Source organism: Rhinopithecus roxellana, chromosome 9 (assembly GCF_007565055.1).
Source record: "Rhinopithecus roxellana isolate Shanxi Qingling chromosome 9, ASM756505v1, whole genome shotgun sequence".
Taxonomy (NCBI): Eukaryota; Metazoa; Chordata; class Mammalia; order Primates; family Cercopithecidae; genus Rhinopithecus; species Rhinopithecus roxellana.
In genome coordinates, this window is record NC_044557.1 from 117,024,447 (window position 1) to 117,051,290 (window position 26,844).

Here is a 26,844-nt window from a genome sequence, read left to right on the forward strand (position 1 = left end):
GGCTACTGGGATAATCCAGGGGAAAAGTGACAGTGGCCTGAACTAGGGTGTAGCAATGGAAGTAACGAGAAGTCATTGTTTCTAGATGAATTTTGGAAATAGAGATGACGGGTTTACCCAAAGACTGGCTATGGAATATGAGAGGGGAGTCAGGGATGACATCATGGTTTTGGAACTAAACAACTGGAAAACGAAGTACCCATCTATTGAGACAGTGAAGACTGAAAAAAGAAATGGGTTTGCTGGGGGTGGATTTCAACAGCTCTGTTTTGGAGATGTTCGATTATTAGACCTATTAGACACCCAAGTATAGATGTCAAGTGAACAACTCAATTTATTAGTCTGGACTTCAGCAAAGAGGTCCAAGGTAGAGATAAAATTTGGGAATCATCAATATATAGGCAGTATTTAAAGGCATAAAACAATGAGAACTCTGTGGGAGGGTATGATAGGAGAAAAGGCAAGCAAGCACGATGTCCTTCCTGAAAGCCAAATGGGAAAAAAAAGTCTATCAAGGAGAAGGGAGGGATTAATTGTATCTAATGCTACTAACAGGTCAAGTAAAATGATGACTGAGAAATATGACCACTGAATTGAGCAACTTAGCAAAATAAACAGAATCGATTTTGATGGAATGGTGGATTTACAATTGCAATGCTGAAAAAAATTAGTTAAAAATCACTCCAGTCCTTAAAAATGTTTGCTTCCAAGCAAAAAGAAGTCCAATTGAGGTCCTACTATATTTTAGATAATTACTGCACATCCAAGTAGTGATGCTCTATGTTCAACCTGAGATAAACTGGAAAGAGCCCATCATGTAAGAATTCACCAGGCAGATGGGACTAATCAATGAAGGTTTACTGAAGGTGAAGAACTAGAAATGCTGATTGGTACTGAAGATGCAGATTTGTGAGGCAATAATTGAAACCATGCAAGTGGATAAGCACCTGGAAAGGGTAAGTGTAAAGGAATCAAAAAAGAGCCTAAGGCTAGGAACTGATTAATGCCTATGATCAAAGCTCAAAGGAAACAATAGACAGCAGTGAAAGAGATGAAAAAGGGTCAAAGTTAGAAAAAAAATTACAACACAATGTCAGGGACAGCAGTAATTAACAGTGTCAAATGAAGGAGAGGAATTCAGAGTATGAAAAAAAGAAAAAGTTGCTGTTTTAAACGCTTAACTTAAAATCAATTTTCTTGAACTACAGTTTTCTATTAATTTAAGATAAAGCATTTCAAATGTGTTTTTATAAACAAAGATTAAAAAGCATTAAAAACTACAATATTATTTGCTTTTTGGTTACAATAACTAAATATTGTGTACTGGAGTGCACAATTTCCTATCATCTATTTTATTTTAATCCCTTTAATGCAGAAACTTATTTTAATCCCTTTAATGCAGAAATCTGACAGACTAATATGAATAACGCTGGTCATTTTCACTTTGTATTTCACAAAATTCAGTTTTCCCACCTCCACAGAACTTTATTTTTAACTGGTGCTACTATAAAACTTTAAAACAGACAATTTGACAACAGAAATTTACTCCTGAACTGAGATCTTATATGGCAAACTTTCACCATAGAGCAAATGTTTACAATTAATTATAAACTTCTGAAAATAGAAGGTCCACAACTGAAATGCTAACAGACCTTTAACTACAGTAGAGGGAGTGGGCGCCACTATAATCACTAAGGCCTGCTGACAATTACAAAACTCATTTTGGTTTGCCACAGAGACAAACAAAATTTCTGTTCATTATAACTTTACTGGAATATGATGTCATAACACATAACCATACTGAAACAATCTGCTGATTTTCTGGCCAAAATATTAATTGCACACCAAAGAGCCCTTGGGGCCTCTCCCTTTTTGGTCATCAAATATGGCTCAATGTATGTGTATGTGCATGCATGTGGATATATATGTATATATAAATTACATTGGGTAAGTATCAGAGGAAAAATTAAGTATGTTGCATTTTTAACATAAAACGTAAAAATTCTAGCACTAACAACAGGAAATACCGAAACTGGATGCCTGACTTATTTCATTCTGTTTCACTTTATCCTCTTACTTAACAATGATTCTTAATAATATACCCCACATGGTTTGAATACCTTATATATCACATCTCCTCATACCATCATGACAATCAAGATTAGCCAGGGCACTCTCATTAATTGCATCCAGATTGAATTACAGGGGAGATGATGCAGAATGGTTTTTGTGTGATAGGTCTGGTCTCAAAATACTTATTTCCTTTGGTAAAGTAATACCCAAAATTTATTAACTATAAAGATTGATACGTTCCTTTTAATGGATTTCCTTCTACTTTCACTTATTTCACGTATTAAGCTCACTTTGGTAAGGTATTTGATATGGTTTGGTTGTCTCCCCACTCAAAATGTCATCTTGAATTGTAATCCGAATTGTAATCTCCATGTGTCGTGGGAAGTACCTGGTTGGAGGTAAGTGAATCATGGAGGTGGTTTACCCCATGGTATTCTCATGATAGGAAGTGAGTTCTCACAAGATCTGACGGTTTCATAAGCGTCTGGCATTTCCCCTGCTGGCACTCATTTCCTCTCCTGCTGCCCTGTGAAGAGGTGCCTTCCGCCATGATTGTAAGTTTCCTGAGGCCTCCCCAGCCATGCAGAACTGTGAGTCAATTAAATCTCTTTTCTTTATAAATCACTCAGTTCAGTCTCGGGTATTTCTTCATAGTAACATGAGATCAGACTAACAAAGTACTTATAATAAGTGATGTACATATTTTTACAAATTAGTATATTTACCTAAGCAGATATAGCTATTCTTGAATAATTTTTCTCAAGTAGAATTTTGTGGACAATGTTTAGATCCCCATAATGATTACTGTTAAAAAATGAACCAAGAAAACTCACCCATCCAAGTTATTTAAGTTTCAGGGTCAAATGGTTGAATTTCTTTTAAATCCCAAAAAAGTCTTGGGATTTGAAAGATCCTACTTTCATCAGAATTATTTTCCATGCTTGTTAAAAATGAAGATTCCTTTGATCCAAGCCTGATCTGCTGCATCAGAGTTTCTGAGGAGGGAACCATAATTTTAAGCTGCCCTGCTGACTCTCTGCACGATAAAGGTCCAAGATTATCATCACATCACACAATGTGGCCTATGTGACTTGGCAATTGCTTCAAAGTCCATTCAAGAAAGAGACCACACACATTGCTTACTGCACAATGGTTAGGTCTTTCATATCTCTTTTTCATTTAATCCTCACTACAGCCTGGTAAGGCAGGAGATGTCCCCAAGGTCACCTTAAGAGGTAACAAATGTCTCCAAAGAGTTGCCGGGAGTCAAATTTAAGTCTGCCTAATTGCAGAGTCCAGGAAACTCCATATGGAATTTCCTAAAAATCTGCTTTATCTTCTTCCATTTTTGTTCATTTTTGTTTACTAAATTGTCTATCTTCATGGAAGGCCAGAGAAACTAATGCAAGGGATCTAAACTAAGGCCCACTAATAGACTTCAGCGATGTTTTATTGAGTCAATGGCTGCTGAAACAAACAGACAACCATGACGAAACACTGTGTTTCCGCAGCATGCCAGATCAAAGAGACACAAGTGCATGATGTAAAATCGAAGTAAAACATCAAAATGATGAGCATTGTGTGCCACATTACTTAACAGCCTAAATCTGACAAGCGCTGCTTGCAAGGCCTTTTTATCTCCATGTCTCCTTGCCTTTTATCTGCTGGAAGTCTTGCAAAAAATAAATAAAATCGTAAATAAAATAAATTAAAATAAAATAGAATCTTCCTTTCCTTTAGATCCCAAACAAGTCTTGAGATTCTGCCTATCTTCAAGATACCACAAGTCAATACAACAGTAAAGAAAGAATGTATACTGGTTCCTTTGATTTAATACTTGACATTCCTTATAGTTTTCCTGAGTAAAGGAAAGATTTTACATTCACTTATATTTGACTGTTAGTTGTAGCAACTTTTTATACCACATGTCCTTGCCATCCTCCCTAAAGTTACTTCATTTAATGCCTTCTTTATGGGCTCATTTTGTATTATCTTTCTAAACAACTAAAATCCCGTATGTCTTCCCTATCATTCTGTGACTGTTTTATTCTCCAACATCTCCACTTTCCTAAGCATCATTTTTACAAGGTGAGAAAGACATATCCCAAATAACATTAGGATTTTTACAAATTGAAAAATAATTACCTCATTCTATTTGATAGCATTATTCATAAATCTCGACACAGCTTAAACATTCATATCTCCTCTACAGACTTACATCTTAAAATATATGAAAATGCTATCTTCTGATCTAATAAGGAGAGGCTTTGGATTTCTGTGTTTATTTCTAACATTGACTGGAAACAGAAATGTCACTTAACCTTTCTATCTCAGTTTACTTATCTGCAAAATATTTGTAGAATTTATGTTTAAAGAACCCTAAAGGCCAAAACTAAGAATTCAAATGACATGTCAATTATTTTGATTCTTTGTACACTTTTTGGCACTGCTAAGCATTCTTTTTCTTGCTATAGAAAAACAGCAGGTTTTTATCATAGAGCTATAAAATAGTCCCTGGCACATTTTCAAATTTGTATGTATATAAAATATCTAGATAGGAGACAGTTATTTCTCTATTCATATCTACAAATTTTGAAAAATATATCTTTTATGAGATCTAACTGTTAATTCTTGAGGAATTTCAAATATTAGGACTGGTTAGAAAAGATTCACAGGTCAGCTGAAAATATGCTTTAAAAGAGGTATACGGATATTCTATTTTATTTGTAGAATTACTGTAAGTATATTTTAAATGCCTAAAGGAAAATATAGAAAGACATGCACTAAAAGCTAGGATAGGGTGTTTTGAAATGATAGCATTATAAATGATGTTCTTTCCTCTCATAATTTCAAGTTTTAAAAAATAATATGGAACACTAGAATAAAAATGGAAAAAAAACACTTAATTGAAGGAAGTCTAGTCCCTGTCTAAAGGTAAATCTGTGTTCAAAATTAAATTTGACAAATTAGTAGAATGACTTATGGAATACAGAACACAAACCAAGAGAATAAGTAACTTGTACTGTATCACTGACAGTAGTGCCATAATCAGGACTATGCAAAGCACAGCATGTTATCAAAGAGCCCCATTATTGTAAACACACAATCACCACCCTCAATCACATACTTGGAACCAACATAAACCTATTCTTGCCCCTTCTCTAAATGGATATATAGATAAATCATTATCACATCACCATTATCATAATTAGGGCAAAAACATACAAAGCACTTACTTACTATGTGCCAGGCGCTATTCCAAGCATTTAGATACTAATCTCACTCAATCCTCACAACCCAACTTCATTTTACAGATGAGGAAACTGAAGAATAGAGACATTCACTAACCTTCCCACGGCCACCCGACTTGAGCCCGCATTTGAGCTCAGGCAGTCTCACTCCAGAGCCCATGCTCATAACTGCTACACCATGCTGCCTCTGAATGAACCGGATAGATGAACACTATAAACTGCAGAAGTACTAACTATAAACTCTGAAGAAGTCATGCTGGATTTGGAATATCAAAGCAACTTAAGTCTCTCTAGATGTATGAGATCTGGTAGATTCTGAAGATCTCTGTACGCTAAAAGTCAGGTGCCAAATATCAGTTGCCAAAGGCAATGCTGGGGACACTGTTAAGTCTGGAAGACCAAGTTGACTGCAAAGTCCTATTTCCTCTCTGCTCATTCTTTGTCTCCTTTTAACCCAACCATCTGGAGCCCACGTTTAAATGTTCTTATTAGGGAAATACAAATCCAAACCACAATAAGACACTACTTTGCATACCCACCAGGATGGCTATAGCTTTTTTTAAAAAAGTCATAAAGACATGGCAAATTGGAACCCTCATACATTCTGGTGGGAATGTAAAATGGTGCAGTTGCTATAGGAAATAGTTTACTAGTTCATCAAAAAATTAAACACAGAATTACCACTTGACCCAGCAGTTTCACTTCTAGATATATACCCAAGAGAAATGAAAACTGGGGTTCAAACAAAAACTTGTATGTAAATGTTTACAGTAGCATTATTCCTAATAGAAAGTGGAAATAACCCGAAGTTCCTGATGAATAAATAAAATGTGGTATGTCCCCACAACGGAGTGTTTTACAGTCATACAAAGGAATGAAGTATAATTACATGCTACAACATGAATGAACTTACATTATGCTAAGTGAAAGAAGATAGAATACAAAAGGGTATATACTCTATGATTCCATTTAGACAAAATATCCAGAATAGGCAATCCCATAGAGACAGAAAGTAGATTAGTGGTTGCCAGGAGCTGGGAGGACAGAGTTTGGGGAGTAACTGTTAATAGGTATGGGGCTTCTTTTAGAAGTGATAGAAATGTTTTGAAATTAGAGCACGGTGATGGCTGTACAACACTGTGAATGTACTAAATGCACAATGAATTGTATACTTTACGATAGTTAATCTTGTGTTACATAAATTTTATTTCAATAAAAATCATTTTTTAAAAAAATGTTGATACTCCCTGGGGTTCTATTTTGTTTCTCACCAACAAGACAGTTTTTGTAGGTGATCTCACTTACTCTCATTCACATTCTTGACAGACTCCCACAAACCAGCCTACCAAATTTTGTAAAGGGAAGTGTAAAAAGACCTCCCCTTTTACACTCTAGGATGTTACTGACCTGGTCTTCCTACTCTTATCTAATTGCCAGGGGAGTATGTGAATTACATTAATAATTCAACATAAACTTATTAAAGGCCTACTTCATGCTTGGATGGAGTTTTAGTTTCTAGAGATGGAGGACTGCCCTCAGGAAACTATCAATCAAGTAAGTACACACATACACACACATATACATATCAACAAATGAGATGATCTAGGAAGAAAAATAAAGCACAGTATGGAAAAAGAGTAACAGGGGCTCCTTTAGGAGGTGACATTTGAACACAGATTTGAATAAAGTGAGAATTCTAGGCATGGAAATGCCAGAAAGAAAAAGTGCTCTAAGCAAGTAAGACTGCAAGTGCAAAGGCCCTGCAGAAATAACATGTTGGTTGGTCAATTTTTGAGAAAGAGCAAGGGTTCCTTCTACCTGACAAGCCCTGAGTCAAGGAATGATCAGTAGGAAACTAGGTCTGAGAAGTCACCTGGCAGCAAATCAGAACTTAATTCCACATGACGGAAGCCACTGGAAAGTTTCAAGCAGGAAAGTGGCACAATCAGACATGATTTAAAAGGATCTTGTTGTTTTTACCAGAAGAGAGGCAAGAAGAGAGTAGCTGGCAAGCCATTCCATAGAGCAGGAAAAGTCATCTCTAAAATTAGGAGACTGAACTGCCCAAGAAAATATAGGATTGCAGGCAGTGCTACAATTTCACTTAAGGACTGTGGTTATTATATCAAGCTGGACTAGTCAGCATAGATGTTTTTCTGTAGCTTCCTACTCCAGCCGAGTCAGAGGAGCTGGAATTAACCAGTTACAGTTTTGCCAAGCATTGCCGCTCATTCCAACTGGGAGGTAGTAGAACACACAGCAATTAGGTGGCCATAGGACTGGTGAGAAATAGGTGATCAACTCTAGTGAAAAGCAGCCACACTGAATCTGGCAGGTGACAAAAGGGTGCACCCAGCCTGGAGGTTCTGCTCAAAGTCTTCAGGTGCTAAAGGATACCACCCTATTTCCTGCCCTCCCACTAGATGTGGGTGGTCAGACAGTGTGTGGCAGAAGCAGTAAGGTGTGCCTCCCCTATGGTGGCTGAAAAGCAAAGCAGTGCTGGAAGTGTTCCCACTTTGTAACTGTGAAGATGGGTCCCTTGCAAGGCGACCTGGGGGCCTTTTCTTCCAGTGTGCTGCCACTGTGTTCCTCTGGGTGCTGCAGCAGGCCTGTCTGAGAGGTAAATGGCTAGCACTGTGGAAACCAGGAGAAATGCGGAGTGATGCTGCAGGAACGTGGCGGGAGGTGGGGGTAGGGGGTTCCTTGGAGTAGTATTTCTCAAGTGTGCTCCCACATAGAAAACATCGACCTCCTAATGGGGTCTAGAAACACTTGCTAAAAAGCAGATTCAGGGCTGTCCAAAGGGATTCAGGATGGAGTCCAGGAATGCGCACATTGCCTAACAGCCTAGGTGGTTTTTACACATGCTGCAGATTGAGAAGGGCCTCCTCACAGGGGCCTTCTTCCCTGTTTGCGAATACGAAGGCTTCTGATTCCTGAATGTCAACTTTGTACTCATCTGCCTTAGAGAGTGCTCTTCCTGTCTTTAATGGGATTTTAGTTAATTCTCTCACTGTTTCATAAGAAAAAATTAGGATTTTCCTATTATTTCCAGAATTTTTTTCCTATTTCTTTCCACAATTTATTTTACTAATTTTGTTGACCCAAACTTCCAAAAGAATACTAAATAGCAGCTGATAAAGAATATTCTTATTTCTTACTTGAATGGGAACACAGCTAGTATATACTCATTAAACCTTGTAACAACAAAAAAAACAAAACAAAACAAAAAACACTGACAGTGTGGACAGAGGAAAATACTTTTAGGTTTAGAATAAGATCTACTGGATTTAAGTTCCAGCTACTAGATCTATAAAGACTTTGGACAAGAAGCCTTATGTTCTGTAAGAGCCATGAGTAACAAAAACAATTTTGTCTGTAGCAACTTTCAACTTTATTTAAGTGACAAACCAGTTGAAAATTATTACCCTTTTCATGAAATATAGCATATCTATGTACTGATGGACAATTTTCAAATAGATATATATGTACACACATACACTTTGTAATTCAAAAACATACAATTTTTTTAAAAATATAAGTTTTTTTTTTTTTTTTTTTTAAACAGGGTCTCGTTCTGTCACCCAGGCTGGAGTGCAGTACATGATTATGGTTAACTGCGGTCTCAACCTGCTGGGCTCAAGCAATCCTCCCATCTCAGTCTCTTCAGTAGCTGGGACCACAAGCGTGTGTCATCATGCCTGGCTAATTTTTTTTTTCTGTAGAGACAGGCACTGTGGCCTAGGCTGCTCTTGAATTCCTAGGCTAAAGCAGTCCTCCCAACTCAGGCTCCCAAAGTGCTGAGGTTATAGGCACGAGCCACTGTGCCCAGCCACTTTTAACTTTTCGATATATATTTACTAAATACTGCATGCTAGTAATCTAAGCAGAATCTTAAGTACTAAAAAACTTATGGAAAATATGGCTTATTATTTCTATGAGTTGTAAGAATATTCTTATTATTTAATTCCAGCAGCAGATATTATCTTTGGTTAAAGGTTCTCTGAGAAGGCACTTTGAAAACAACTGGTATAGAAAATCCCTCAAGTCCTTCCCAGCACCAAAAGGATTCATGAGACGAGCTCTAGAAAATACTTACAAAACTTCTGTCTCTCCATTATTTTAAGTCCACAAGCATATGTTTTTGAAAAGTTTGTTAAAAGTATAAAAAGCATGAAAGTATAAAAGATACAAACATACTGGATTTTTTAAAAGAGGGTTTACACTCCTTTTAGATAAATTAATTTTATAATGTCTATAATAAAAGATTCAAATGGACGATTATGTTAGCACTAAAATCTTCCAAGAAGTTTAGAAACTGTTTGCTTTATTACAATGTCCAGTCCAGGCATCTACTCCAGTGCTTTTGCTGATCAGAATTAACTATCAACTTTGGATGTTTGCCCACTTCACATACTCCCAAAAGTAACATGGAGACATTACATCAGCGGTATTGCAGAAAGATTAATGTGCTTGGTTTGTAGATGCAAACTAATTATACTTACTGCATACTTCTAGTATTCTGTCTCTTTTACTCAAATCTAAATGAATTTAGTCATACATTTGCATACAGTTTAATGATAACAGTAATGTGTAGTTAATAGATACTCACTGGAACATAAAAAATTTACTTGGCATTTTTCCAGCTAATTGTTTTTACAGCTTGACTTCACTTTATACATTAGGTGCATTCATAAAAAGGTTTACATAAAGCAAATATTTTCATACTAAATCCCATTTTCCCACTGTTGCCCAATATTAAATCTTGAGTTATATTTCTATAGGAAAATGCTGGCTCCAACACATCATAAAAATTATAATTAAAAATCTAAACATATATGCCAAGGAATAGGTACATTTAATACATTATTTTATACAACACTTTATCTTCTCACCTGTGATAAGAATCTAAAAGAAAATCATTTTGTTTCATAGTTTCACAATCATCAGAAGGACACATATGTTTAAAAAAACAATTGCAGGGTTTTAAAGTAGCTTCATAGAAACTGAAAGTAGAAATATAATTTATTAGCTGGAACTGCCACATGGAGATATCCTGTAAGATTTTAGGCAATGCAAGCAGTCTCAGATTATTGACAGTAATCATTTAACCATCTTAGAAATTTCTTCGGCTATGAGTAATACACTTTAGGGGGTTCATTACAATCCAAACCAGATGATTTACTGGAATTATACAGATTATCTGGAGCCAATACCACTGTCTGACTCTAAGCCCACTTTTCGTTTTTGAGGCAGGGTCTCCCTCTGTCACCCAGGCTGAAGTGTAGTGGTGCGATTATGCCTCACTGCAGCCTCAACTTCCAAGGCTCAAGAAATCCTCCCCAAGTAAAAGGGACCACAGGTGTGCACCACCACACCTGGTTAATTTTTTTATTTTTATTTTTATGTTTTATAGAGATGCTTTTCAGAGAAATAGGAAAAAGAACTTTGCTCAACTACCTGGATCCTTTCATACTATTTAATATCAAAAGTGTAAAAAAAGCAACATTTGCTAAAATACTACAGTACTTGGAACTTTTAGAAAACTCTTCCACTTTTAAAGTACTTTGGATTGTTAAACAATTCATAATTTTCAGTCATTTTAAATTAATTTGTAAATTTTTTCCTGCACAAATCCTCTGGGGAATGTACTATGTGGATTTTAATTACCTACGCTCTCCTTTTCCTGCACTGCTGCAGATACTCAAGGTATGCTTTTACATCAGTTAGTCAGTGTGAACTGTGGCTCTTATTCCAGGATGCACACTAAGCTGAGAACTATCGAATCCTCTTTATCTTTGCCACGTACCCTGAAGTAAAACACAGCAACAAACAAGGGAGACGATATTGGTAAAGAGACAATACTGATAACCAGTCTGACTACCACACATAGAAAGGAGGCTGAAGTAATACTTAGAGCTTTGAAAGGCTAACAGTTTTGGCCTCGGGTTATGATGGTTTATTCCTGTTCACAATATGGATACACGTACTTTAGTCACACTAAATACAAAGTGTGGCCAAAGACATTCTTTTCTGTGGATAAAATAGTTTTTGAAGATATTCTGAAATAAGTCAGTCATCATGACATCCTACTATTCCCAAAGAGTGGATGTTTACATGAGTTAGTGTAGCATAGCAGAAAAAGCACAAACTTTGATGACATATTACTCCTGGGCTGGAGGGCCAGCTCAGCCCTTCACTGGCTGTGTCACCCTATGCAAGGTACATGCTGTGTCAGAACATAGTAGCCCCAGGAAATCATAGTTGTTGCCCTCTTCCCCTTTTGGCAATTAATCCATCAGCCTTCTTTGATATTCTACAATGTTTCCATGGAGATTCAGCATCTCTCAGGCTTTTTTTTGGTTATTCCCTGTAAATAATACCCTTAGCCACCAGCTCCTGGGGGAGGTCCAGGAAACGTCTGTGGTTATGCTGGCAGAATCTCTAGACTTTCATTTCATATGGTCAGTGGCACCCCCAGTTTCCCATCAGTGCTTGTAACATACCCAGAAGAACACCACTTCATGCCTGTCTAGGAGACCTGACGTTTTGGTCACTCAAGAATGCCAATCTAGGCCAAGCAGAGTGGCACACACCTATAATCCCAGCACTTTAGGAGGCCAAAACCGGAGGATCACTTGAGGCCAGGAGTTTGAGACCAGCCTGGCCTAAACAGCAAGACTGTCTCTACAAAAAACGTAAAAAATTATCTGGGCATGTTGGTATGCCCTTGTAGCCCCAGCTACTCAGGAGCAAAGGCAGGAGCACTACTTGAGTCCAGGAATTCAAGGGTACAGTGAGCTCAGCATCAAATGTACCCTTGTGGTTGATTACCACTACACACTAGCCTGGGCAACAGAGTGAGACCACATCTCTAAAAAAAAAAAAAAAAAAAAAAAAAGAGGAATAAAAAAAGAATGCCAATGCAGTTCAAAACACCAAGCAGTGTGCAGAAGATAAGCTGATAAATTCAGCTATTATAAAAACCAGTAGAAACCAACTAAGTAAATCTCTGGAAGAATTTAACATAAAATAATAACATTACTACAATTTTTAAAAATTCTCTTTTTCTTATGTCTTAAAGGTCGTTTATTTACATGTTTGGGATTCTGTTCTATATAGTCTGTTCTGTGACCTGTCAGTCAATTACAGTACAGGAGTCTAGTAACTCATTTATCTTTAAAGAAGTGCATCTTGACCAGAGAACATGAGAATGTCAACAAATTGTAAGGAAATAAAGCAAGTTGGTCAAGGTCCTTGTAACTGAAGCCAAGAAAAAGCCTGGGAAATTAATGAATAATAAGCTCCCAGGAAACTCAAACTGAAAAAAGCAGTAAGCCATCATGAGAATAATACCTGAGATGATTAAATATATAGTCCAAACATTACGGCCTATGATCCTACATCTTATCCACCCACAAAAGAGAACAGCCAAAGAGCCGAAGTTGCTCATTTTTATCTTAATGAGAGAGAGGAGGGATAAGGGGGAGGCAAGAAGGCGGGGAGGAGAGGGAGGGAGGAAGACAGAGGGAGAAAGGGAGAGAGAGACAGCACACGAACATGAGCAAGAGAACAAGGGCAAAAAATACTTGCTGATAGTAGGTATAATATTAAGAATATTGTATTATATTGCATTAGAAATACAGACTATTGAAAGCCAACATAAAGAACTGATTTGGATTTAGAAAAGATCAGAATATAAGATAGTTTTATTTCCATTTTAAAATGAATATGTAAACAACTATTAAGTTCAGTACCTTAAAAAAAAAAAAAGTCGGCCGAGCACGGTGGCTCAAGCCTGTAATCCCAGCACTTTGGGAGGCCGAGACGGGCGGATCACGAGGTCAGGAGATCGAGACCATCCTGGCTAACCTGGTGAAACCCCGTCTCTACTAAAAAATACAAAAAATTAGCCGGGCGAGGTGGCGGGCGCCTGTAGTCCCAGCTACTCGGGAGGCTGAGGCAGGAGAATGGCGTGAACCCAGGAGGCGGAGCTTGCAGTGAGCTGAGATCCGGCCACTGCACTCCAGCCTGGGGGACAGAGCAAGACTCCGTCTCAAAAAAAAAAAAAAAGTCTTGCTGCCTTTATTGATTTGGAGAAAGCCTGCCACATATTCTTACAAAGACAGGATGTCAAGCAAACCAATAAGTCATTCAAACCCAGTGTATATAAGGTTCCTTAAGTATTTGAGAAAACAACATGGAGAATTCTGAAAATCTGAGACCCACATGGGAGTAAAGAAAGAATGCATCTTAAGCAAATTTTACTTGTTGTTCTCTGTTATCCTGAAAAATTCACTCAAGAGAACAAAAAAAAGTTTGCAAATAAGACCATATAATCTTATTTGCAGAGGATGACACTTCTTATGAGACTTAGAAACCTGCAATACAATCTGAGCTTGTAAGACTCTGAGAACTCCAAAGCAGGACAGTGATCAAGACTGACAAGAGTATGACCATGGTGATCTCTCAGGAAGCTAAAATCACCTCAGTTATGTATAAGAAATTCTGGCCAGAAACTGAACACTTCAGAGCTGGTGAACTCATGATAAAATCAAACAGATGAAGAGCTAAACTTATAATCTTAGTTGTCACTTGACTCTTGTTTTATCAAAATATAATTCTAATATAATCAAAATAAGTATATCCTGTTACTTCTCAAATTTAGAAAGGCCAGATTCCCCTGCAAATGCTTAAGAACCCTGTATTAGACCTCATAATTCCTCAACAAAGGAAAAAGTTGAGTAAATGATACGTATGCTATTCCAGGAATAGTGTTCTAAGGCTACAAAAGGGATGATTTCTGCTCATACACAGGGAAAAAGGGAGTCATATTCACTGACACCCTAGGGTATGGTATCTAGCATGATACCCAGCACTTAAAAGGAGTCCACTACATATTTGTTAAATGAAGGATAGGTTATAGCTAACAATTACTAACTGGTTTACTATATGCTGGCACTGAGCATGCAGTAACTCATCTAATCCTCACAATAGCCTGATAAGGCAAATACATATTGTTATCATTTCCATTTTACAGTTGAAGAAACTGAAAAACAGAGAAGATAGGTTGCTTGGCCTAGGTGGAGCCAGGTTTCAAATGAAGGTAGAGTGGCTCTACAGCCCCCCTAACCACAATACTACATTACTATATTCCTCTCAACGTAAAAGTGAATGATTGCAAGGGAGAGATAGGACCAGCAAGGGCCAGGTTCTCAGCTCTGTGGGAATAAAGCAATCAGGACTAGGAGACGGACAAGTTCAAAGTGAAAGGATGCATGTGAGACCGGACAGGGAAGTGCTGGGAGTGAATGCACTTTGTGACTGCAGACTCCAAGTACCTCTTAACACTGGGTATGATCTGACCTTGAGGCAGGTACATGATGAGGATGGGCTAGATCAGTGGTTTCATCTTTGCCTATATACTGGAAGTGCATGAGGAGCTTTAAAAAATACTGAGCACAAGTCAGTAAGAAAAAGACCACTGAGGCCAGTCACGGTGGCCCATGTCGGCAATCCCAACACTTTGGGAGGCTGAGGCGGCTGGATCACCTGAGGCCAGGAGTTCAAGACCAGTCTGGACAACATAGTAAAACCCCATCTCTACTAAAAATACAAAAATTAGCCAGGTGTGGTGGTGGGTGCCTGTAATCCCAGCTACTCAGCAGGCTGAGGCAGAACTGCTTGAACCCAAGAGGCAGAAGCTGCAGCGAGCCGAGATCATGCCACTGCATTCCAGCCTGAGTGACAGAGCAAGACTCCACCTCAGAAAAAAGAAAAAGCCCACTGAATCAACACAAAAAATAGCACAGGTTATATACACTTACAGACCACAGAAAAGGAGATATAAATGACTTTATGCATATGAGAAGATGTTTGACCTCATTCATAATTAAAGAAATGCAAAATAAATGCCAAAGAGGTATCATTCTTCACCTAATTATACTGGTAGAAAACTCCAAAACATTCAAAACAGCCTCATCTCTAGTCTAGATTACTGTAATAACCTCCCAACTGCTCTCTTAATCAGCAAAATGGCTCTTTCAAAAATTAAAGTCAGATCACATCACTATGTTGCTCAAAACCTACACTGGCTGGGGTGGACGGATCACGAGGTCAAAAGATTGAGACCATCCTGGCCAACATGGTGAAACCCTGTCTGCACTAAAAATACAAAAGTTAGCTGGTGTGGTGGCACACGCCTGTAATCCCAGCTACTCAGGAGGCTGAGACAGGAGAATCGTTTGAACCCGGAGGAAGAAGATATAGTAAGCCGAGATCGTGCCACTGCACTCCAGCTTGGTGACAGAGCAAGACACCATCTCAAAAAAATAAAAAATAAAAAAAAACCTACATTGGTTTTGCATTTCATTCAGAGTAGTAGCCAGAATCTTTACAGTGGCCTACAAGGCCTTACATAAATCTGGCTCCCAGTCATATCTTTGGCTTCTTCTTACACCACTCACGACTTCACTTACTCTTCTCTAGACACATTGGCTTCCTTTCTGCTCCTCAAACTCACCATACAAGCCTCCACTTTAGGGCCTTTACAATGGCTGATCTCCTGCTTCTCCCCCAGACATCCTCAAGGCTCACTCTCTCACCTTCTTAGAAGTCTTCATTCAAATCTCACCTCTCAGTAAGACTTCTCTAATTCAAATTGTGATTCCCATTCCTTAACTCAAATCAGGCCCTACTCTTCCTATATAAGCACTTTTCACTTTCTAATCTACTATACAATGTACTTGTATTTATTTTTTATTTTCTATCTCCCCCAACTAGAATGTAAACTTCATGAGGACAGAAATGTCTGTTGATGTACTCCAAGTACCCGTAAGAATGTCTCACCATGTGTATGTATAAAGATATATTCTGCAACACTGATAACATCAGAAGATTCAAAACAACTAAATGTCCATGAATACAGGACTAAGAAGTTAAATAAATTACAGAGAAATCACACAGTGGGATACTAAACAGTTCTTAAATAAATAAAGCAGTAACTCTATTTCCAGTATGGTCAAGTAAACTCTCACTGAACTGATTCTCCTGCAGGAAACGATAAATTCTGAACAAACTGTAAAAAACAAATCATCTAAACGTACCAAAAAGTGAATGAAACAGGTGGACACTGGAGGCAAGTTAACATCTGGAAAAAAAGAGCAACATAGGATACATTTCTCTCCCTTTTTTTTCTTTTAATAGCTTGAATTTGAAGGCAGGCCCATCTATTCCATGTGAAATAGCTAAAATGCCACTAGAAAACAGTCTTACTGGTTTGAAGACCCAGAGATAAGGGCTCATATTCCACAGCTTCTGGAATATGAAGGAGGAATTATTAGAAATAAAAAATCTGAGGCCGAGCGCGGTGGCTCACGCCTGTAATCCCAGCACTTTTGGAGGCTAAGGTAGGCAGATCATGAGGTCAGGAGTTTGAGACCAGCCTGGCCAATATGGTGAAACTCCATCTCTACTAAAAATAAAAAAATTATCCAGGCGTGGTGGTTGGCAACTGTAATCCCAGCTACTCGGGAGGCTGAGGCAGAAGAATCGCTTGAACCCAGGAGGCAGAGGTTGCCGTGAGCCAAGATCGTACCCCTGCACTCCAGCCTGGACAACAGAGCAAGACTCTTGTCTAAATAAATAAATAATCTGGAAAGAGAGGGAGCTTCATATTCTACGTATAAAACTGTTTGAATCTCTATCTGACCCCTGAACCACACACACAGTCCTGGAACCAATTCAAAGAAACTTAGCTAAGAGATTAGAATTCGAGGTGCCTGTCACCCAGTACAGAAAGAAGTTTTGTTGAGATTTCAGCCAACTAACTACCTGCCTAAAAAATTTTTTTGGCCAGGCATAGTGGCTCACGCCTATAATCCCAACACTTTGGGAGGCCAAGGTGGAAGGACTGTTTGAACACAGGAGTTAGAGATCAGGCTGGGCAACATAGCAAAACCCCATATCTACACAGATGCAAAAAATTAGCTAGGCATGGTAGCATGTGCCTATAGTCCTAGCTACTCTGGAGGCGGAAGTGAGGGTATCACCTGAGCCTGGGAGTTGGAGGTTGCAGTGAGCCAAGATTGCACCACTGCACTCCAGCCTGGGTGACAGAGTGAGGCCTGTCTAAAATACACACACACACACACACACACACACACACACACACACACTGACTTCAGAGGAACATAACAGAATCTAGGTTCTACAACATATAATTTTACAATGTCCAGAATACAATCCAAAATTATTCAACATATGAAACAGGAAAAAATGATCCATTTCCAAGAGAAAAAAAACTATCAGTAGAAAACTATCCTGAAATGACGGAGATGTTAGAATTAGCAGCAAGGGGCCGGGTGTGGTGGCTCATGCCTGTAATCCCAGCACTTTGGTAGGCTGGGGTCGGTGGATCACTTGAGGCTATGAGTTCAAGACCAGCCTTACCAACACGGCAAAACCCTGTCTCTACTAAAAATATAAAAATTAGCCAAGTGTGGTGGCACACAGCTGTAATCCCAGCTACTCAGGAGGCTGAGGCATGAGAATCACTTGAATCCAGGAGGCAGAGGTTACAGTGAGCCAAGATCATGCTACTACACTCCAGCCTGGGTGACAGAGGAGACTCTGTATCCAAAAAACAAAAAAAAGAACTAGCAGCAAAGTTATACTATGTTCAAAGAGACCAAAAAAAATATGCTTTTAATGAATAAATGTATGGAGAATTTCAGCAGAGACAGTAATTATAAAGAGTAGCCAAACAAATTCTAGAATATGATATTCAAATTTAAAATTCACTGGATAGACATAATAGCCGAAAGGAGATGACCAAGGAATCAAGATTAATCAACAGAAATTATACAACCTAACTATTAGAGAGAAAAAAAGAAGTTAAAAAAATGAACTGAACCTTAGGGACCTGTTAGACAATATAATGGTCTAACAGAAGGAAAGGAGAAAAAGAGGGGAACAGAAAAATATTAAAAGACATAAGATCCAAAAATTTCCTTTGGTAAAAGGCATATTTACATATTCAAGAAGCTCAGTGAACTAGATTAATATAAAGAAAACCACACAAGATATATTATAGTTTAACTGCTAAAATCTAAAAAGACATATTATTTACGGGGAACAACAATTCAAATGATGCCTGACTTCTCAAGAGAAAAAGTCTGAGGCTAAGAGACAGTGGAACAACATCTTTAAAGTCTTTATAAAAGTGCTGAAAGTAAAAAAAAAGAAAAACAAAAAGAAAGCTGTCAACTTCGAATTCTATATTCAATGAAAATATTCTTCAAAAATGAAGGCAAAATAAAGATGTTTTCAGTAAATAAAAATTCAGAGAAATCATTGCCAGAAGACCTACACTACAAGAAATACTAAAGGATGTTCAAGCTGAAGAAAAGTAAAGCCAGACAGAAACCTGGATCTTCTGAGAAAACAAAAACAAAAACAAACACAAACACAAAAACAAAACAAAACGAAACAAAAACATGAGAAATGATAGCTATGTGGGCAAATAAATTCAAGACCTTTTTCTCTTAATTTCTTTAAGATACAGACTAAAGCAAAAAATGGTAACATTGTGGAAGTTATGATCTATATAGATGTAATACAAATGACAACTATATATGGGCTGGGAGTTAAATAGACCTATATGGCTGCAGGGTTTCTAAAATTTTCATAATCAACTTAGAAAAAATAATGCAGCTTCTTATATACTGACACGGAATGCAGTTCAAGGTATTTTTCAAAGGAAAAAAAAAAAACAGATTCAGAATACTATTACAGAATGATACTTTCTTAAAGCAAATACATATACATATCCAGAGAATATCCTGAAAGGATAATACATGAAACTGACAGGGGACAGGGGCAAAATCGGGTAACTGGAATGCAGGGGTGGCATAATATTTACATTAACATTTGAATTTATTACATTTTATACTGTATAAAATAAATACAAAAAATTAAATACTCACGAAAATCAAAAAATAAAGGCTCTGAGAAGTTCTACGTAAGAAAACATTTAAATTTTCCTTGATCCAGCATTTTACAAACCTATATGACTGTAGGAAACTGACTCTTCTCCCTTTTTCAAATAATAGCTATTTCTATCCCAACAGTGACTGGTATTGCTTACACCATATTAAAAAACACTTATTTTTTTAAATCAATTTTTTACTAGTTGTACCAACTAAATCTAGTAAGAATATGACTCAGGTCATATGATATCATTTCATATTAATCTTTAGCTATTAAAATATATTGTGGCATCTTGTTATGGAATCATTAGTATGTTCAACAAGCAATTTTTTATGTTTTCAGAAATAGTTGATATCATTCAGTTTGGACAGTAATAACAGAGGTACCTAATGAGTTTTTAAAAATAAGTAAGCATGGGACAGTGACTGAATTTAAGAATATATTGGAAAATATTAAGTCTAGAACTTTAGTGGATGGAATTTTATTAGACTGCCAGTGAAACTGCAATTATATTTGAAGTTGCTCTGATGGACTCTTTAAAAAAAAAAGAATATTTCAAATGACCTGAGTCATATTCTTACTAGATTTAGTTGGTACAACTAGTAAAAAATTGATTTAAAAAAATAAGTGTTTTTTAATATGGCGTAAGCAATACCAGTCACTGTTGGGATAGAAATAGTTAATATGAAATGATATCAACCATTTCTGAAAACATAAAAAATTGCTTGCTGAACATACAAATGATTCCATAAGAAGATACTACAACATATTTTAGTTGCTAAAGATTAATATGAAACATAATCATTATTTTGAAACAAAAAAGAAAAACCCACAAATTCTTGTTAAAGTTCAACAGATATTACTTAAATTGTAGTATCTTGGTTTTAACAATTTAACAGTTTAATAGTGAAAATTTTTTCTATGATACATTAATTTCACTGGTTCCTTTGAGTTTCTAAATCCACTTGACAATTTTCTTTAATAGTGTATTTTATTCAATTTATCTTTGTACCTACACTAACAAAGGAAAAAGAATACAATTTGTGAATACCTAGAAATTCCTTAATCATGGAGATTGTATACAATTGTTTCTATGCTCTTTGAAGGGAGGACATGATACTAGTTTCATCTGTGCTAACAAGGAGAATTTATTACTAAAAGATCTGGGGGAGGAGTGAGATGCTAAAATGAAAGACATGGAAGCCTGGCAACACATTCTAGCCTAGCTGACCCTTCCTAAGAAAAAAAGATAGTACTACTAGTAAGGCGCTAATGAGCCATACTTGGTATCCTCATGCTCAACAACCTTCTCAGATCACTCAGGTTGAAAATAAACTTCTGTATTACAACTGAAACCAAAAATTACACTGAAAAGGACGTGTTTAGCATCTTAGAGGCTCCTACATATTTAAAGCTTCTTCTTTAAAATTCCATGTTTTAGATGTTTGAACAAGACATCAATAATTCCATTATTCTTGCTCTGGTTTGATATTATTTTTACCTCTCCCAAACCATAAAATTTGCAAAATAAAAAATTCAACTGCAAAATTATTCAATATTTGGAAACGAAAATTTAACAAACCCTCTTAAGAACCAATACGAGAGCTATCAAATAGAATACAAACAGATACTTAAAATTTTAGAAACTGGTAACAACATTCAAATCAAAGAGGTGAAGTATTCCAAGAATATTTACTCCAGTTGTGTTAGGAACAAACTAAATTATGACTTCCTTGGGCCAACTAAATCCAGTAAGAATAACATTCTGTTGCTAATACGATCATTTGAAATAATTATTTTTGAAAAGAACTTAGCCTATCAAAGTCAACTTCAAATATAAAAGTGTTCCCCATCAATCAAGTGTATAGAAACAATATAAAATTAGTCAAATTTTATTTTACAAAGATACTTCTCAAACCCAAGAGCTTCCTATAATAATATACAACATCATATAGTGTTTACTGATTAATAGGAAAAAAGAAGAAAATTAAATGAAATTAGAATAAAATATATAACTTCTACCAGAAAAAAAAAAGAGACTAGAACCAGCAGGGACAAATAAGTGGAAATTATTAGAAGACACTGACTTAAAGATTTGGTTGTATATAAAACATAGCTCCCTATATTTCATATACCTAAACTTATAAAATAATCCCATAAACTCTATTATTCCTTAATATAGACTAGAAGAAACCCACAAACATTCTGAAAGCAGCCAAACTGCAAATATTTTAGGCTTTGCAGGCCATAGGGTTTCTGTCACACCTTCTCAATACTGCTGTTGTATTGAGAAAGCAGTCATAGACAATATACATCAACAAATGAAGGTGGTGGTGCTCCAATAAAATTTATTTTTATGGACACTGAAATCTGAATTTCATATAATTTCTACACATCACAAAACAATCTTCTACTAATTTTTTTCAATGATTTTTAAATATACAACCTTAGATCATGGGACATACAAAAAAAGAAAGCTGTGGGCCCTAGACTGCCAACCCCCTGCCTCATCTAGAAATACACGAAAAGTAGTTACTAGAATACTTTCCAAACATTCTTTCTAATAATTGAGTATCAATAATGTTGCATTTTTACTATGCCATTATTTTTACCATATGTAAGTTCTAAAACAGTATAATCTGCCAAAATAATGACGGAATCAAAGCTAAGAAAGCTAAAATGAAGTATTCTTAATATTTCAAAGCCACAAAAAAGAAGCAATAAAAAAAAAAAAAACAGAAAAGTGTTGTTTCATTACACATTCCTAGGTCATAAATTTCACATAGACTTAAACTAACTCTATATAATACTTGCCCACTGAGTGATACAAAGTTATTAGTTACACTATGCCAAATTTAGAATTTCATTAATTCCAAAAGTAATATAGGATTAATATGTGGCCAAAAAAATCTTGGAGACTGGGTGAGATGGTGAAACCTCATCTCTAAAAAAGACACAAAAATTATCCAGGCATAGTAGCACTTGGACCACCTGGTCTATATCAACGAGCTACTCGGGAGGCTGAGACGGGAGGATGGCTTGACCCCAGGAGGTGGTGGTTGCAGTGAGCCAAAATGGTGTCACTGCACTCCAGCCTGGGCAACAGAGTGAGACCCCTGTCCCCCTACCCCTGCAAAAAAAAGAATCCTGGTAGTTTCATAGTTAACACTGTTTCATATGGTAATACTGAAATGTCTTAGAAAACTCAAAGGACAAGGTTGTGAAACTGTATTTTAATTATAGCTTAACTTTAACTAGTTGTTAAGATCTTGAGCAAATCATGTCAGCCAGCATTTCCTAAAGTTTGCCCTGTATCCACAGATCATTCATTAATTTAACAGGATCTATGGCCAACTGAGTCTGAGAAATGCTACACATTATATACATTTCTAGAAGATTTATAATGTACCTAAGCGTATCATAAATTCTGAAAAATTCCGCAATAAAGAATACTGTTAGTTTAATCTAGAATTGTCCAAACTTAACTACTTTTTGTGTGTCATACTTATTAACATCCAAAAAAACTAAAATTTCTTAAAACACACTTTAGAAAATTTTCTAATCTCTAGTCAAAATCAGATAAACATCCCTTTGGTTTCTAAATTTTAGAATTTTGTGAGACTAATTCTAAGTAGTAATTTTGTGAAAGCTGTTCAACTATTAAGTTCAGGTTTACAAACCTGGAACCTCTGGATCAAATGTACTCCTTTATACTCCCACTATGAACTTCCTCTTCTAGAGCACTTATCTTTAAGTAGAAATAATTTCTCTAACTTTCTAGACTTACTCTTTAAGTGGGAGATGGAACCATCCGAATTTCTTGAACACTTAGGAGAGTGCCTGGATCACTCACTAAATGTGTTTCGGTTCTGGTTTTGTTTCTATTTTACTGCAATAATCTCCCACTTGATCTACCCATAACCACTCTTGCCTTTCCCATACTGCTTCTCTATGCAAACATGGTCAGGTCTCCTCCACTAAAAAACTTTCATCTTTGCCGGGTGCGGTGGCTCACGCCTGTAATTCCAGCACTTTAGGAGGCCAAGGTGGGCGGATCATGAGGTCAGGAGATCAAGGCCATCCTGGCCAACGTGGTGAAACCCCATCTCTACTAAAAATACAAAAATTAGCTGGGCGTGGTGGCATATGCCTGTAATCCCAGCTACTCAGGAGGCTGAGGCAGGAAAATCTCTTGAACCCAGGAGGCGGAGGTCACAGTGAGCCGAGATCGCGCCACTGCACTCCAGCCTGGTGACAGAGCAAGACTCCATCCAAAAAAAAAAAAAACAAAAAACTTTCATCTTCCACTCTTCTGAAAATGAAGACCAAATTTCGTAAAATAGCCCTGGAGGATCTAGTCTCTGCCTACCCTCTCCTGCTTTTTACCTCTTTTATCACTGCTTCTCTTTATTTTATCTGCTTTAGCCACACAAAGCTAGTAGAGATGAAACTAGTCAGCATAGAGAAAAAAGCAGAGCAGGAGCCTGGGGAATGTCAGGGTAGGGTAGGGTGAAGTGGGTTGGGGTGAAATGAAAGGCAAGACTGAAAAGGTTATATTAGACCTTAGCAAATGAGAGGGAACAGAAAATACCTCTAAAATAGGAGTATACCTGACTTGGAACAGTAGGGAGCAGTAGGTGGGTTACAGAAGTAATAGAGGTCTGAAACAGCAGAAGCTTTATGCAATCAACTCCCATGGTTATCTCTCTCATCTAGATCTCTCCTGAGTCCAGTCTCCTATATGAAACATGTATTTGACAACTCCTCTTGGATGTCTTACAGACATGTCTATCCCTGAAGCCTTAACTGCACTCCAAATCTGTTTCTTCTCCATTCTTTCCCATCTCAGTAAATGGCAGTAACCTCTATCCACTGGGAAAAGCCAGAATCCTAAAAGGTTCTCCCACTAAATTTAGAAAAGACATGAAATTCCCATTAAACATCCTCCACACTAGGTAGCTATAGTCTTTAATGAATATAGCAAATATGGCAAAGACCCTAATCCCCTACATACAGTACTCCGTTAAGTATTACCACCCACTCACATATTACACACATACAGGAAGGAAATCACTTACATCTGAGTCCCAATCAAGGAGTTCACATTCCTATGGGGGCAGAGGCTAGGTGAAGTGGGACACTGAATCTGCATATCCTCTGAAATACCCAATGTCCATCTAAGACAAAATGGTACCTGTGCCCAGAGGGTTAGCCCAAATAATATTAATAGCTTCGAACTAAGAGGTAGCCACCATAGAGGAAGAGGTGCTTATGGCCTCTAACAATAACAAATATCAAAAACAGGAGGTCCAGTGAGCCCATCAAGCAAGATCAACATCCCATACACCTGTACTTTTATACTCTAAAAAAAGATGGGAACACAGACTAGGAACTACTGTCATGTTTGAAAATGCCCCCATGTTTGTTGTCAGTGCTACTGTCTGTTACTTCATGGTAACTAGAAACAAACTCCACAACAAAAATGACAATAAATTATGGTGTATTACTATAGTAGAATACTAAGTAAATTTATTAAATAGTTGTACACTTAGTTACATGGAAACTCATAACATATTCTGAAGTGAAAGCAGAGTATATAGTTTGCATAAATACATACACTCATTAAAATGCTACAGCTGTACCTCTGGTAAGCCAAAGGTTTGTATGGGCTTGTCCTAGAAAGCAGGAAAGTGAGGAACTAAGAAGGCAAAACGAAAAATTAGAAATAGATTTTGAAAAGTATGTTTTACCAAACTTACCTGACAAATTTAAGAGTAGTGAAATTATACATAGTGTATTCACTGACCATGATGGAATCAGACTAAACATCAATAACAAAGACAACAGGAAAAATCTCCAAACACTTGGAAACTACACTTCTAAAATAATCCGGGGGTCAATGAATTATCAAGGAAATTTTTAAACTGAACGAAAATAAAATACAATATATTACAATTTGTGAGATGCAGAAGAAAAATTCGTAACACTAAATACATAGATCAGAATTAGCCAGGTGTGCTACGTAGTCCTAGCCACTCAGGAGGCTGAGGCAGGAGGATCACTTGAGCCCATGAGTTTGGGGCTGCAGTGAACTATGATTATGCCACTGCACTCCAGCCTGCGCAAGGGAGTAAAAGAAAGGAAGAAAAGAAGAAACGTCTCAAATAAATAATCTAAGCCCACACCTCAAGAACAAAGAACAAGAAAGGGGAAAGTAAATCTAAAGAAAGCAGAAGGTAGTAAATCTAAGAATAGAAATCAATAAAACTGGAAACAGAAAAAAAACTATAGATAAAAGCAATTACACAAAATCTTGGTTCTTTGAAAAGAATAATAGAACTGACAAACTTCCAGCAACACTGACAAAGAAAAAAGACACAAATCATCAATATCAGAAAAGAATCACAGATTATCACTAGAGACCCTGTACACATCAAAAGAATAAGGGAATACTAAGAACCATTCTACACACAGAAATTTGACAACTTAAGACAAAATAAGCCAAATCCTCAAAAAGCACAGCTATCACAACTTATCCAACACGAAGATGACTTGAAAAGCCCTATAGGTATTCAATAAATTGAATTCACACATTTAAAACTCCTAAAAAAAGAAAATTTCCAGATGTGGGTGTTTTCAGGAAGAATTCTGCCAAACTTTTAAAGATGTAATGTCAACTCTATACAATCTCTTCCAGAAAACAGAAGAAGAGAGAATGCTTCCCAACTCTTTTTATGGAATACAACAGTACCCTGATATAAAAAATCAGAAAAGAATGCCAAAGGGGTTATGGTGAGGGGAACTACAGACAAATATCCTTCATGACTATAGAGACAAAAAGCCTTAATAGAATATTAGCAACATACATAAAGACTCTTAGATCATGACCAAGTATTGTTTATTACAGGCATACAAGATTGGTTCAGTATTTAAAATTCAGTCAATGTAATCTATCACATTAACAGGTCAAAAAAGAGAAAGCACATGATCAGTTAATTGATGCAGCAAAACATTTAACAAAATTCAACACCCATTCATGATAAAAATTCTCAAAAAAACTAGGAAGAACATGTCCAATTGGATTTAAAATATTTACTAAAAATCTACACCTAAAATCAGACTTAATGGTGAAAGACTGAATGTTTTGTACCCAAGATCAAGAATGAGGCAATGATGTCCACTCCCACTACTCTTCAAGCACTGTGTTGTAAACCGTGTTGTAAACACAGTGCTTGAAGATCTAGCCAGTGCAGTAAGGTAAGAAATTAAACATGTATTAGCCCATTCTCACATTGCTATAAAGAAATACCTGAGAACAGGTAGTTAACTGGCTTATGGGTTTGCAGGCTGTACAGGAAGCACTGAGGCTTCTGCTTCTGGGAGGCCTCAGGAAACGTACAATCATGGCAGAAGGCAAAGGGGAAGTAGGCACATCTTACATGGCCAGAGCAGGAGGAAGAGAGAAAGGAGGGAGGTGCTACACTTTTAAACAACCAGATCTCACGATAACTCACTCACTATCACGAGAACA

General features: G+C 36.9%; 1 protein-coding gene and 1 pseudogene across 14 annotated transcripts in view; one reads left to right on the forward strand and one right to left on the reverse strand.

Annotated features, from left to right (window-relative positions):
• Positions 1-26,844, reverse strand: part of STAU2 (staufen double-stranded RNA binding protein 2) — a 348,991-nt gene that overhangs the window by 215,148 nt on the left and 106,999 nt on the right. The gene's annotated exons all lie outside the window — the stretch shown is intronic.
• LOC104664492 overlaps positions 900-26,844 on the forward strand; it is a 32,444-nt pseudogene continuing 6,499 nt past the window's right edge.